Raw genomic sequence first — 12,167 nt, 5'->3', positions numbered from 1 at the left:
GACACCAAACTTAAAGATTTTTAATTTTTAGACACTAAGAATTCAAGAATGCATATGAAAAACAAGAAAAGACACAAAACAAGAAAATACGAAGATCAAACAAGAAGACTTACCAAGAACAACTTGAAGATCATGAAGAACACTATGAATGCATGAGTTTTCGAAAATTTTTAGAAAAATAAAAAATATGCAATTGACACCAAACTTAAAAATTGACTCAAGACTCAAACAAGAAACACAAGATATTTTTTTGAATTTTTGATTTTATGATTTTTTTTTGTATTTTCTTTTAATTTTTTTTCGAAAAACATATAGGAAAAAGAAAATAAGAAATTCAAAATTTTTAATAAGAATCCCAGGAATCTTTCAATATTGGCCTAAAGCTCCAATCCAAGGGTTGGGCATGGCTTAATAGCCAGCCAGCTTTAGGATATAAATCAGACATGCAATAACAAATTTGATTAGCAACAACTAGCTTGCTCTTGTAATGATGACTTGGAAGCCTCAGTCCAAATGAATTTAGACGTGGCTCTACAGCCAACCAGGCTTCTACATGCTTTATGAAACTCTAGAATTCATTCTTAAGAATTTAGAATAAAAATATATTTTTGAAAACATTATTATTATTATTTTTTTTGAAAAGAAAACGAAAAGAAAGTTACCTAATCTGAGCAACAAGATGAACCTTCAGTTGTCCAAACTCGAACAATCCCCGGTAATGGCGCCAAAAACTTGATATGCGAAATTGTTACTCTGAGGTTGTAAAATTTGTTGTTCGTTCTCTCCCTGGCAATGGCGCCAATAACTGGTGCACAATACCATGGTCCAAACATAACTTCACAACTTTGCACAACTAACCAGCAAGTGCACTGGGTCGTCCAAGTAATAAAACCTTACGTGAGTAAGGGTCGATCCCACGGAGATTGTTGGTATGAAGCAAGCTATGGTCATCTTGTTAATCTCAGTCAGGCGGATATCAAATGGTTATGGAGTTTTCGAATAATAATAATAATAAATAAACAGAAAATAAAGATAGAAATACTTATGTAATTCATTGGTGAGAATTTCAGACAAGCGTATAGAGATGCTTTCATTCCTCTGAATCTCTGCTTTCCTGCTGTCTTCATCCAATTAGTCTTACTCCTTTCCATGGCAAGCTTTCTGTAAGGGCATCACCGTTGTCAATGGCTACATCCCATCCTCTATGTGAAAATGGTCCAAATGCTCTGTCACGGCATGGCTAATCATCTGGAGGTTCTCGATCATACTGGAATAGGATTTACTATCCTTTTGCGTCTGTCACCACGCCCAGCACTCGCGAGTTTGAAGTTCGTCACAGCCATCCCTTCCCAGATCCTACTCGGAATACCACAGACAAGGTTTAGACTTTCTGGATCTCAGGAATGGCCATCCATGGGTTCTAACTTATACCACAAAGATACTAATAACTCGGACTCGGTCCCCTGTATTAGATATCTAAGAGATACTCATTCTAGCTTGGTTGCATGTAGAACGGAAGTGTTTGTCAGGCACCCATTCATAAGTGAGAATGATGATGAGCATCACATAATCATCACATTCATCATGTTCTTGGGTGCGAATGGATATCTTAGAAGCGGAATAAGTTGAATTGAATAGAAAATAGTAGTACTTTGCATTAAATCATGAGGAACAGCAGAGCTCCACACCTTAATCTATGGAGTGCAGAAACTCTACCATTTGAAAATACATAAGTGATAATGGTCCAGGCATGGCCGAATGGCCAGCCCCCATGAAAGTCTAAGATAGCATAAAATTGATCAAAGGTGATCCGAAGATGTTCCAAAGATCTTTATACAATAGTAGAAAGTCCTATTTATACTAAACTAGTTACTAGGGTTTACAGAAGTAAGTAATTGATGCATAAATCTACTTCCGGGGCGCACTTGGTGTGTGCTTAGGCTGAGCTTGAAGTTTACACGTGCAGAGGCTTCTTTTGGAGTTGAACGCCAAGTTGTAACGTGTTTTTGGCGTTCAACTCTGGTTCGTGACGTGTTTCTAGCGTTTAACTCAAGACTGCAGCATAGAACTGGTGTTCAACGCCCTTTTGCATCGTCTAAACTCAGCCAAAGTATGGACCCTTATATATTGCTGGAAAGCCCTGGATGTCTACTTTCCAACGCAATTAGAAGCGCGCCATTTTGAGTTCTGTAGCTCCAGAAAATCCACTTTGAGTGCAGGGAGGTCAGAATCCAACAGCATCAGCAGTCCTTCTTCAACCTCTGAATATGATTTTTGCTCAAGTCCCTCAATTTCAGCCAGAAAATACCTGAAATCACAGAAAAACACACAAACTCATAGTAAAGTCCAGAAATATGAATTTAACATAAAAGCTAATACAAACATCCCTAAAAGTAACTAGATCCTACTAAAAACAAACTAAAAACAATGCCAAAAAGCGTATAAATTATCCGCTCATCAAAAATCTAAAACGAATAACTGCAAAATCAATGATAACAAATAAAGGAAGAAGAAATAAATATGAAATACCTCAAATTGCATTAAATAGAAAATCAAATCTAACATGAGAATTCATAAACAAAATTGGCAACATAAAGTAATCAACAAGGGAAATAAATAAACTAGAATGCTGAGACAAATAAAAGTAGAAGAGAAAGTAAATTAAACTAAGATAGAAATCTGAAATCGAAAAGGAATATAACTAAGACCTAAAACCTAAACTACATCTGAAACCTAAAATTATGTGAATGAAAGTTGTCTCTTTGTTTCCCCCACTCTGCAGCCTCTATTTTGTGTTTTCAGGCTTGAAACTGGGCCAAAAAGAGCCCAGAAATCGCCCCCAGCATTTTCTGCAGATTGCAGCACGTGACGCTTTGTCACGCGTACGCGTCGTCCACGCGTACGTGTCGCTTGGTAAAAATCCTTGTCACGCGTACGCGACGCCCTATGCGTACGCGTCACTGCCAGCTTCTCAAAACATCATTTTCTTGTGTTCCTTCCACTTTTGCATGCTTCCTTTCCGTCCTCTAAGTCATTCCTGCCCTATAAAGCCTGAAAACACTTAACGCACAAATCACGACATCGAATGATAATAAAGGGTAATTAAAAATTGATAATTTAAAGGCCTAGGAAACATGTTTTCAACTATATCACATAATTAGGAAGGAAAATGTAAAACACGCAATTTATATGCATAAGTGTGAGAATAATGGATAAAATTTGCTCAATTCAATACAAAATAAACCGTAAAATAGCGGTTTATCAATCTCCCCACACTTAAACATTAGCATGTCCTCATGCTAAGCTCAAGAGAACCAAAAGAGTGAAGGCAGAATGGTGGAACTTATGCAATGCAACCTATCTAGATGCGAGCTACCTACATGCATCATGCTATTCTAATTACTATCTATCTATACATATATAAGCATGTATATGGTCACCGTGAGTCAAATTCCCAAGAGATCATATATGCACAATCAAGGACTAAATAAATCATATCAAAGTACATTCACAATTGAGTTGAGTTAATCAAAAGAGTTCACAAACTTGCAAGACAAGCAATGATCAAATATGGACATATGGAAATGAGCAATTGAACCCTCACTGGATGTGTATATGCACTGTAATCACTCAAGTGTTTGGGGTTAAACCTCTAAAATCTCCTCTAATCATGCTTTCAAAAATTTTGTTCTTCATCTAACCAATCAATAATTATCAAGTGTACAAGTGCGAATATCATAAGGGCTTTTCAAGGTTGTAATGGGGCTAAGGTAAGGGTGAGGATACATGTATGGCCAAGTGAGCTATCATATGAATCTTTGACTAATCTAAGTTCTCACCTAACACATATACACACTCTATACAATTCTAAAGTCAAGCTTAGCTACCCAAAATCTCACTTTTGTATATTTCACATACTCATGTCTCAATTTTCATTCCATCACATATGCATTGATCTTTTATTGAACTTAACATTGGGGTAATTTTGTCCCCTATTCATTTATTTCTTCTCTTTTTTTAATATAAATGGAAGCATAATACATCAACGCATATGGTTTTTATAATTTCACACGAGTAAGCACCCAAATTCTCAATATTTATCAATAAAAACAAAACACCTTCTCCTCAACCATAGTTTCCACATTTCCCATACTTAGTTGACACACAGTCTCTATCTTAAGCTAACCAAAGATTCAAATAAGGTAATTAATTATTTTTCCACTTAAGGTTAGTAATGTGGTAATATAAAGAACAAATAGGGATTAACAAGGCTCAAAGTGGCAAACAAAGGCAAATGAAATGGTAGGCTATTTGGGATAAGTGAGCTAATATCAAATGATGGCCTCAATCACATATATGCATGAATATACACTAAATAATGGACATATAGAATGGAACAAACTAAAGATTACAATCATAGAGAAGAAAATACACAAGAATAAAAATCATGGTTAAATATTATAACCATGCAATTAAGCTCAAAATCTCACAGGTTGTGTGTTCTTAGCTCAAAAACCATATTCCAAAGTATTTATATATATCATGCAAGTTTCAAAAAGTTTTAACTCAAATCAATGTGAATCTTAAATGCCTTTTCTAAGAAAAATGAATTCTTAAAAATTTCAACAAATTGACCAACATTTATTATTTTATATATAAACTAAATAAAATGTTGTGATTATGAAAAGCTAAAAGTTTTTAGTTTACTCTCTATTTTCAATCAAACCAAATTCTCATATGCAAAAGGGTAAACTAAGCTCAATAATCCACATTTTCCCATATCACAACTAATAACTAAAAGTGCAATTCAAGCTAAATATCTAAGATATATACAAGCCCAAAGTGCAAAATGCAACAAAGTAAAAATAAACAGAAGTACAATAAAATGAAAATGTGCAAGTACTAAAAATAAAACAAAACAAAGCAAAATAAAACAAAGGTCTGAAATAGTTCACCAAAATATAGTCCATCGGAGACGGCAACCTCCCCACACTTAAATCACAGCATCGTCCTCGATGCTCTCAGTCAAGCTGGGTGAGAAGGATCGTTGCCCACTGAAGGGTATGCCACTGGCTCTATCGGTGTGGCTGTGCAGGTACCTGTGGCTTTGTAGGCTGCTCAGGCTGAGTCTCCTCGTGCTGTGACTACTGCTGGTCCTCCTCCTGTGCCTCCTCTTGCTCCTCCTCCTCCTCAGAGTGCTTCAAGGGTGTGTCAGGCTCGGAGGGGAGGGGATGTCAGTACGCCCAGTAGTCACAATCAGCTTCAGATGCACATAGTATCGCTTGTTGCGACGCTCCAACTCGCTGATTGCGGTGCTCCATCTGATCAAGGCACTCGAAAAGGCGGTGCACAAGGTGGTAGACTGACTGAGAAGTGGATGATGGTGCTGCTGAAGTTGGTGGTGCTACAGGTGCTGAAGGTGCTGCTGAGGATGTGGCCGCATCAGTAGAAGTAGTAGTAGGTGGTCTGTGGCCTAGAGGTCCGAACCGCTTACCGTGCGGAATAACTTTCTTGCAGTCGGCAATCGGTGGTCTCTCATCCTCTGACTCCCAAGGCACCCCAGCTCGACGAGCCATCTGGGTGATCAAATAAGGAAAAGCCAATGTGCCTCTCACATGAACTCTGGACATATACTTCCTGATGAGCCTTGGAAGGTATAGGTCCTTCCCTTCCATGACACACCAAATAAGGAGGATCATGGCAGCTAGCACTTCTGACTCGTGAGTACTAGGCATCACATAATTGCTCAGTATCTGTTGCCACATCCTAGCCTCATCATTGAGATAAATAACCTTTATACCCCGTGGAGTTACCTTTGACTTTCCCATAGCCCACGTAACATCAAGATCAATGGCTATAGTACGCCGGACAGTATCCCAATCAAAACTCATGAATCTAATAGACTCCTCGGCCTTTTGAAAACCATCTGTGTCATCTGTTTTAGGCCAGAAGTGGAGGATGTCCTGTATCACTTCCTCGGTGACTAAAATCTGCTTTCCCCCTAAGCTGCACTGCATCAAGGGTCGTCCTAGAATAGTTAGAATAGAACTCATGGACCCATGATGTGTTTACCTCTGCTAGATATCTATCCAGAAATACCCAACCTCTCTATTCAATCTGGTGTTCAGTGTACTTCCTCAAATCGGTTGGTATTTTTAGCTTCCTTTCCAAGTAGAGGTTTCGTTTTTCTGCAAAGACCGGAAACTTGAGTTCACACTAAAGATTGGCAAATTTGACTGGGTCATTAGCAGGCACAAGTTGATCAGCTTTTTCTTGATCAGTAAAGTTCTTTTCACACCAAAATTCATCCGATAGAACATCTGAAAGAGCAACGGATGACTGTCCGCTCTTCCTTTTACTGGAGCTGGCCTTAGCCTTTCCTTTCCCTTTCCTATAAGACATCCTGAAAAATAGAATTCCCAGAATCCAGATTATTAAAGAAAGCAGAGGAAAGGGAAGCAAGTAAATAGGCAAATAGGCAGAATACCAGAAATAAAAGGAAATTAAGACACATTCATGAAGTAACTTAAAGAAATGAACTCTTGGAATGCAAAAAAATAGAACTCAGACAACAATCAGAACAATAACTAAGAATTCATGCAATAATAGTGAGATGCTTGTTTGTTATGCAAAAATAGTTATCATGCCTCAAAAGGAACCTAAAAGAGTTAGTTGACAACTAAAAGAAAAGTTAAAGAGTCAAATAAGTCAAGAGTTAGAAAAGTGTGTTAAAATTAGTGGCATGAAAATGTTGTTCTTAACCAAAATGAGTGCACAAAGTTAAAGAAGAAGCAATCCTGATGACAAGTCATCATAGTCTAGTTTTACTAGCCTTTTTCTTTGTTTTTCATTTGGTTTATGCACTTTCTTGCACTCTAAGTAAGTAATTTGGAATGAAAATGCATGACTTCTTTGAATCAAACAACCACCATGAAATTGATGCTAAATCATGAGGTTTAAGCTAAATTCAATTGAATTTTAATGATTAATAGACCTTGTGAATTTGGTGATACTTTGATTGGTTGTTTTGATTAATTGTAGGTGAAGAAAAGAAGAAAAGAAGGAAGCATGGCCTAAGAAGCGTGGCTCAAAGGAGAAAAAGTGTGGCCAAGAAAGGAGGAAGTGTGGTGCAACAAAACCATGAAGCTCTCTCCAAAGCTCACTAAGTGAGCGCTACACTTGCTTCCAGGAGACCAAGGCACAAAGCTCAGCTCACTTTGTGAGCTGAGCACAACACAAGGCCAAGAAATAAGGAAATGAGGAACCAAGCTCAGCTCACAAAGTGAGCATTATCGAGAGCATTGAGGAAATAATTCAAAGAAAATGATTTGCAAATGCATGCTCCAAGGCTTGAACTCATGACCAAGGGGGATGGGAGAGGCGCTACTCACTAAGGAAAATAAGCAAAAAATGGCCAAATGCACTCCTCAAGGTTCGAACTCACCACCATGAGGAAGCAAGGAAGCAAGGCATCACAAGAAAACCAAGGAAAAGCTCCAGCGCATGCTTCCTCCAAGTTTCGAACCAAGGACCCTTCCTTGGATGCACCAAAGCTCAGGTCACAAAGTGAGCTGAGCGCTATCCATGGGCACATGCAACACATCTTGACACGGTCAGGAAAAGAGTGGAGCGCGCATGACACGGTCCTGGGCAGCACAAGGCGCGCACAATTTGGCACCAAGACACTAGCGCACCAAGAAAAAGTGAGCTGAGCTCTCCCCTGATGCTTCCCAATCAGCAAGACACGCTATGCAAAGCACAAAGCTCAGCTCACTTTGTGAGCTGAGCATTCCCCTGGGAGATGCATTTGGGCTGAAATTGAAATTTAAAATTCCAACTTACTTCATTCCTTCACCAAATCAAAAGCCCATCTAAATTCCAATATCCAAGAATAGAAAGTGTATAAATAGGAGTTAGTTTGATGTAATTAGGACCTTTTTCTTTTACCTTAGAACCTCTAGACTTCATTTTGAATTTTCCCTTTTTACCTGCATTTTAATTCTGAGCTTTTTGAATTTCTGAGAGAACTTGGAAGGAGAATTGATCTCTCTTCTTCTTGGTTCTTGCTTGAGCACTCTTTTATTTCCTTGCTTTGGATCTTGGGTAGAGAATTGAAGAACTTCTGTTTCAATCTCACCTTGGGATCTTGTTTGTTTTCTTTCTGCATAATTGAATTTGAATTTCTGTTTACTGCTTCTTCATCTACTTTGCTTCTGCAATTTACTTTTCTTTACTTCTTTTGCAATTTCTCTTGTTGGATCTAGGAAGGGAGTGAGATCTAGATTTGTTTTCTAGTCTCTTTGATTTCCTGAGATCTTCAACACCTTTTAGAATTGCTGCAACTTAAGCACTGCTTTCCAGTTCTTTAAATTCTCAAGTCATTTTACTTTTCTGATAAGATCTACTTCACTGCACTTAAATTTTCTCTTTTATGTTTAATGCAATTTAGTTGTTCTTGTTCAAATTCTGCTATCCTAATTTCCAATTCTTTTTATGATTCAAGCAATTTACATTTCTTGCACTTTAAGCTTCAGCCATTTACATTTCTTGCAATCTAAGTTTCTGCAATTTACATTACTTGCACTTTAAGAATCTGCTTCTTTACTTTCCTGCTCTTTAATTTACTGCACTTTACCCCTCCCCCTTTACTTTCCAAGCAAATTTAGTTTCTGCAAGTTACAATCACTCAACCAAATCTTGATTCGCTTGACTAGATCAACCACTAAACAAAAATTGCTCAATCCTTCAATCCCTGTGGGATCGACCTCACTCATGTGAGTTATTATTACTTGATGCGACCCGGTACACTTGCCGGTGAGTTTTGTGTTGGATCGTTTTCCACACATCAAGTTTTTGGTGCCGTTGCCGGGGATTGATTAGATTGACAATGATTAAGTGAAGTGGAGATCTAGATCAAGCACTTTTTATTTTTCTATTTTTTTTTTTACTAACACACTAACTGTTTGAATTTTTGCTTAAGCCAATTAACATTTCACTTCAGCCATGGATTAAACTGTTGTTGCTTTCTGGTGTTGTGATTTTTATGCTTTGGTTGTATGTCAGGTACAAGGAGAATTACACCCACTTTTTGTGAACAAGACGAAAGAACCCTCAGAAGGTTAAGAAGAGCTGAAAGAGGGAAAAATATTATTGGAGAAGAGGAGTCAGAAGAAGAATTCCAAGATATGGAGGAACACTTAACAAACCCACCAAATGGGGCTGAAGGAGTAGCCAATAACAACAATAATCCACCACAGAGAAGAGTTTTAGCTTCCTACACAAGTGCAGATCCTAGACATTGTGGGAGTAGCATTCTTACCCCAAATGTTAATGCAAATAACTTTGAACTAAAGCCACAACTCATCACCTTGGTTCAAAACAATTGTTCTTATGGAGGAGGACCACTTGAAGACCCTAACCAACACTTGTCCACCTTCTTGAGGATTTGTGACACTGTCAAAACCAATGGTGTGCACCCTGACAGTTACAAGCTACTGCTATTTCCATTTTCACTCAGAGACAAAGCCACTCAATGGTTGGAATCCTTCCCAAGAGGCAGCATCAACAATTGGGATGATCTAGTAACCAAGTTCCTTGCCAAGTTTTACCCACCTCAAAGAGTTATTAGATTGAAGACTGAAGTGCAAACATTCACACAAATGGATGCTGAACCCTTGTATGAAGCATGGGAACGATACAAAGCTCTAATCAGGAAGTGTCCACCAGGAATGTTCAGTGAGTGGGACAGATTGCAGAATTTCTATGAAGGTTTGACACTGAAATCTCAAGAGGCTTTGGATTATTCAGCAGGAGGTTCTTTGCAATTAATGAAAACAGCAGAGGAAGCCCAAAATCTCATTGATATGGTAGCCAACAATCAATATTTCTTTGCTCACCAGAGGCAACGCCAACCATCACAAAGGAAAGGAGTGTTGGAGTTGGAAGGAGTGGACTCAATCTTGGCTCAAAACAAAATGATGCAGCAGCAAATTCAACAACAATTTGAGTAAATGGCCAAGAGGATTGATAGCCTCCAAGTTGCAGCAGTTAATACAAGCCAACCATCATCCACATGGGGACAAAATGAAGAGACTCAAGAGGAGCAACAGCAAGAGCAAGTCCAGTACATGCACAACCAAAATTCTGGGCCAAATGAAGTCTATGGTGACACCTACAACCCTTCTTGGAAGAACCACCCAAACCTTAGGTGGGGAGACAATCACAACCAAAATCAACAACCATGGCAGAGAAACTCAAATCAAAACACTTCAAGAAACAACCAAAACCACAATCAGCAGCAAACTAACCAAAACTCTTACAGAAAACCCCAAAACAACTACCCCAACTCCAACCATTACCCATCCAATAACCAAACCTCAAATCAGAACACTTACCCTCAACCCTCAACACCCCACAATCAACCAATCTCACAAGAATCCCAAAGGATTAACAACTTGGAGCTCCTAATGGAAAAAATGATGAAAACTCAAGAGATGACAATGAGGAACCAAGAAGCATCCATGAAAAATATGGAACGGCAAATTAGACAACTCTCCAAGCAGATCACCATTGAAAGGTCATCAAACTCACTACCAAGTGACACCATTCCCAATCCAAAAGAGGAGTGCAAGGCAATACAATTGAGGAGTGGAAGAGTCTTGGTGAAAAATGAAGAAGCAACCAAGAAGTCAAAGGAAAGTGACAAGAAACAAGCTGAAGAAGAGAAAGTCAATGACAAGGAGGAGACAGCAAGCAAGCCAACTCAGAATCAAGTTCAAGAAAGAGAAGATCAGCCACAAAAATCAAGAAAGGGAAAGGAAGTAATTGAAGAGCCAACTAAGGACCAAAGGCAGGGAATGAACTTCACTCCACCTTTGCCATATCCTCAAGGGCTCAACAAGGAGACTAAGGATCAACACTTCCCAAAATTTCTTGAAATCTTCAAGAAGTTGGAGATCAATATTCCCTTAGCTGAAGCACTTGAGCAAATGCCCCTGTATGCAAAGTTCTTAAAAGAACTTATCAGCAAGAAGAGGAGTTGGCAAGAAAAAGAGACTGTGCTTCTCACTGAAGAGTGCAGTGCACTCATTAGAAAAGGACTCCCTCCCAAGTTAGAAGACCCTGGAAGTTTCTTCCTACCTTGCACCATTGGAAATCTACTTATCAACAAGGGGATGTGTGACTTAGGAGCAAGCATAAATTTAATACCATCATCCTTAGTGAAAAAGCTTGGCATAGGGAAGGTGAAACCAATACAGATGTCCTTGGAATTGGTGGACCAATCAATAATATATCCCAAGGGAGTGATTGAGAACCTTTTAGTTAAGGTTGACAAGTTCATTTTTCCTGCGAACTTTGTAATACTGAACACTGAAGAAGAAGAAAACAATTCAATCATCTTGGGAAGGCCATTTTTGGCCACTGCTAGAGCCATCATAGATGTAGAGCAGGGAGAACTAACTCTCAGGATGCATGAGGATAGCATTATCCTGAAAGTGTTTCCAGAACCACAAATTAGTGAAGAGAGAAGCAAAGTAGTCAGTGACTGTTTTCCAAGGCAAGCAACCAAAAACACAGGGGATCAGAAGGATGAGCATGTGCAAGAAGGAGAAGAGATTCAAAAAGGAATTAGGATGATAAACAATGAAGAAAGTACCACAACCAAAGCTGCTGTCAAGAAAGAAAGGTTAACAAGAAAAAAGAAGAAAAACAAGAAGAAGGCTCACAAAGGGTGGAAGAATAAAAAAATTCCAACTGAAGGATTTTCCAAAGGCGACAAGGTGCAACTAATATATCAATAGCTGGGGACTGAGGATCACTACACTGTTAACCAAGTACTCTCTCTTGAGCATGTGGAAATTGAGCACCAAGGGACAAAAAAGAAGCTCACAGTCAGAGGGGACAAGCTGAGGCACTACAGTTTTCAACCCCCATGATCAAAGGATAAGATGTCAAGCTAGTGACAATAAAGAAGCGCTTGTTGGGAGGCAACCCAACCTGAGGTAGTTTTATTTTCATGACTATTTCAATAAAAAGGTCAATTAGTTTTGTCTACATTGCAAGAAGCTAAGTTTGGTGTTGCACACCAAAATAATCTAAGGGAGAGTGAAGGATTCTAAGTTTGGTGTTCCACCAAAGTCTCATCATAAAACGCATTCTCACTTTCT

Source organism: Arachis hypogaea, chromosome 15, assembly GCF_003086295.3.
Source record: "Arachis hypogaea cultivar Tifrunner chromosome 15, arahy.Tifrunner.gnm2.J5K5, whole genome shotgun sequence".
NCBI lineage: Eukaryota > Viridiplantae > Streptophyta > Magnoliopsida > Fabales > Fabaceae > Arachis > Arachis hypogaea.
This window is presented reverse-complemented; position numbering follows the sequence as displayed.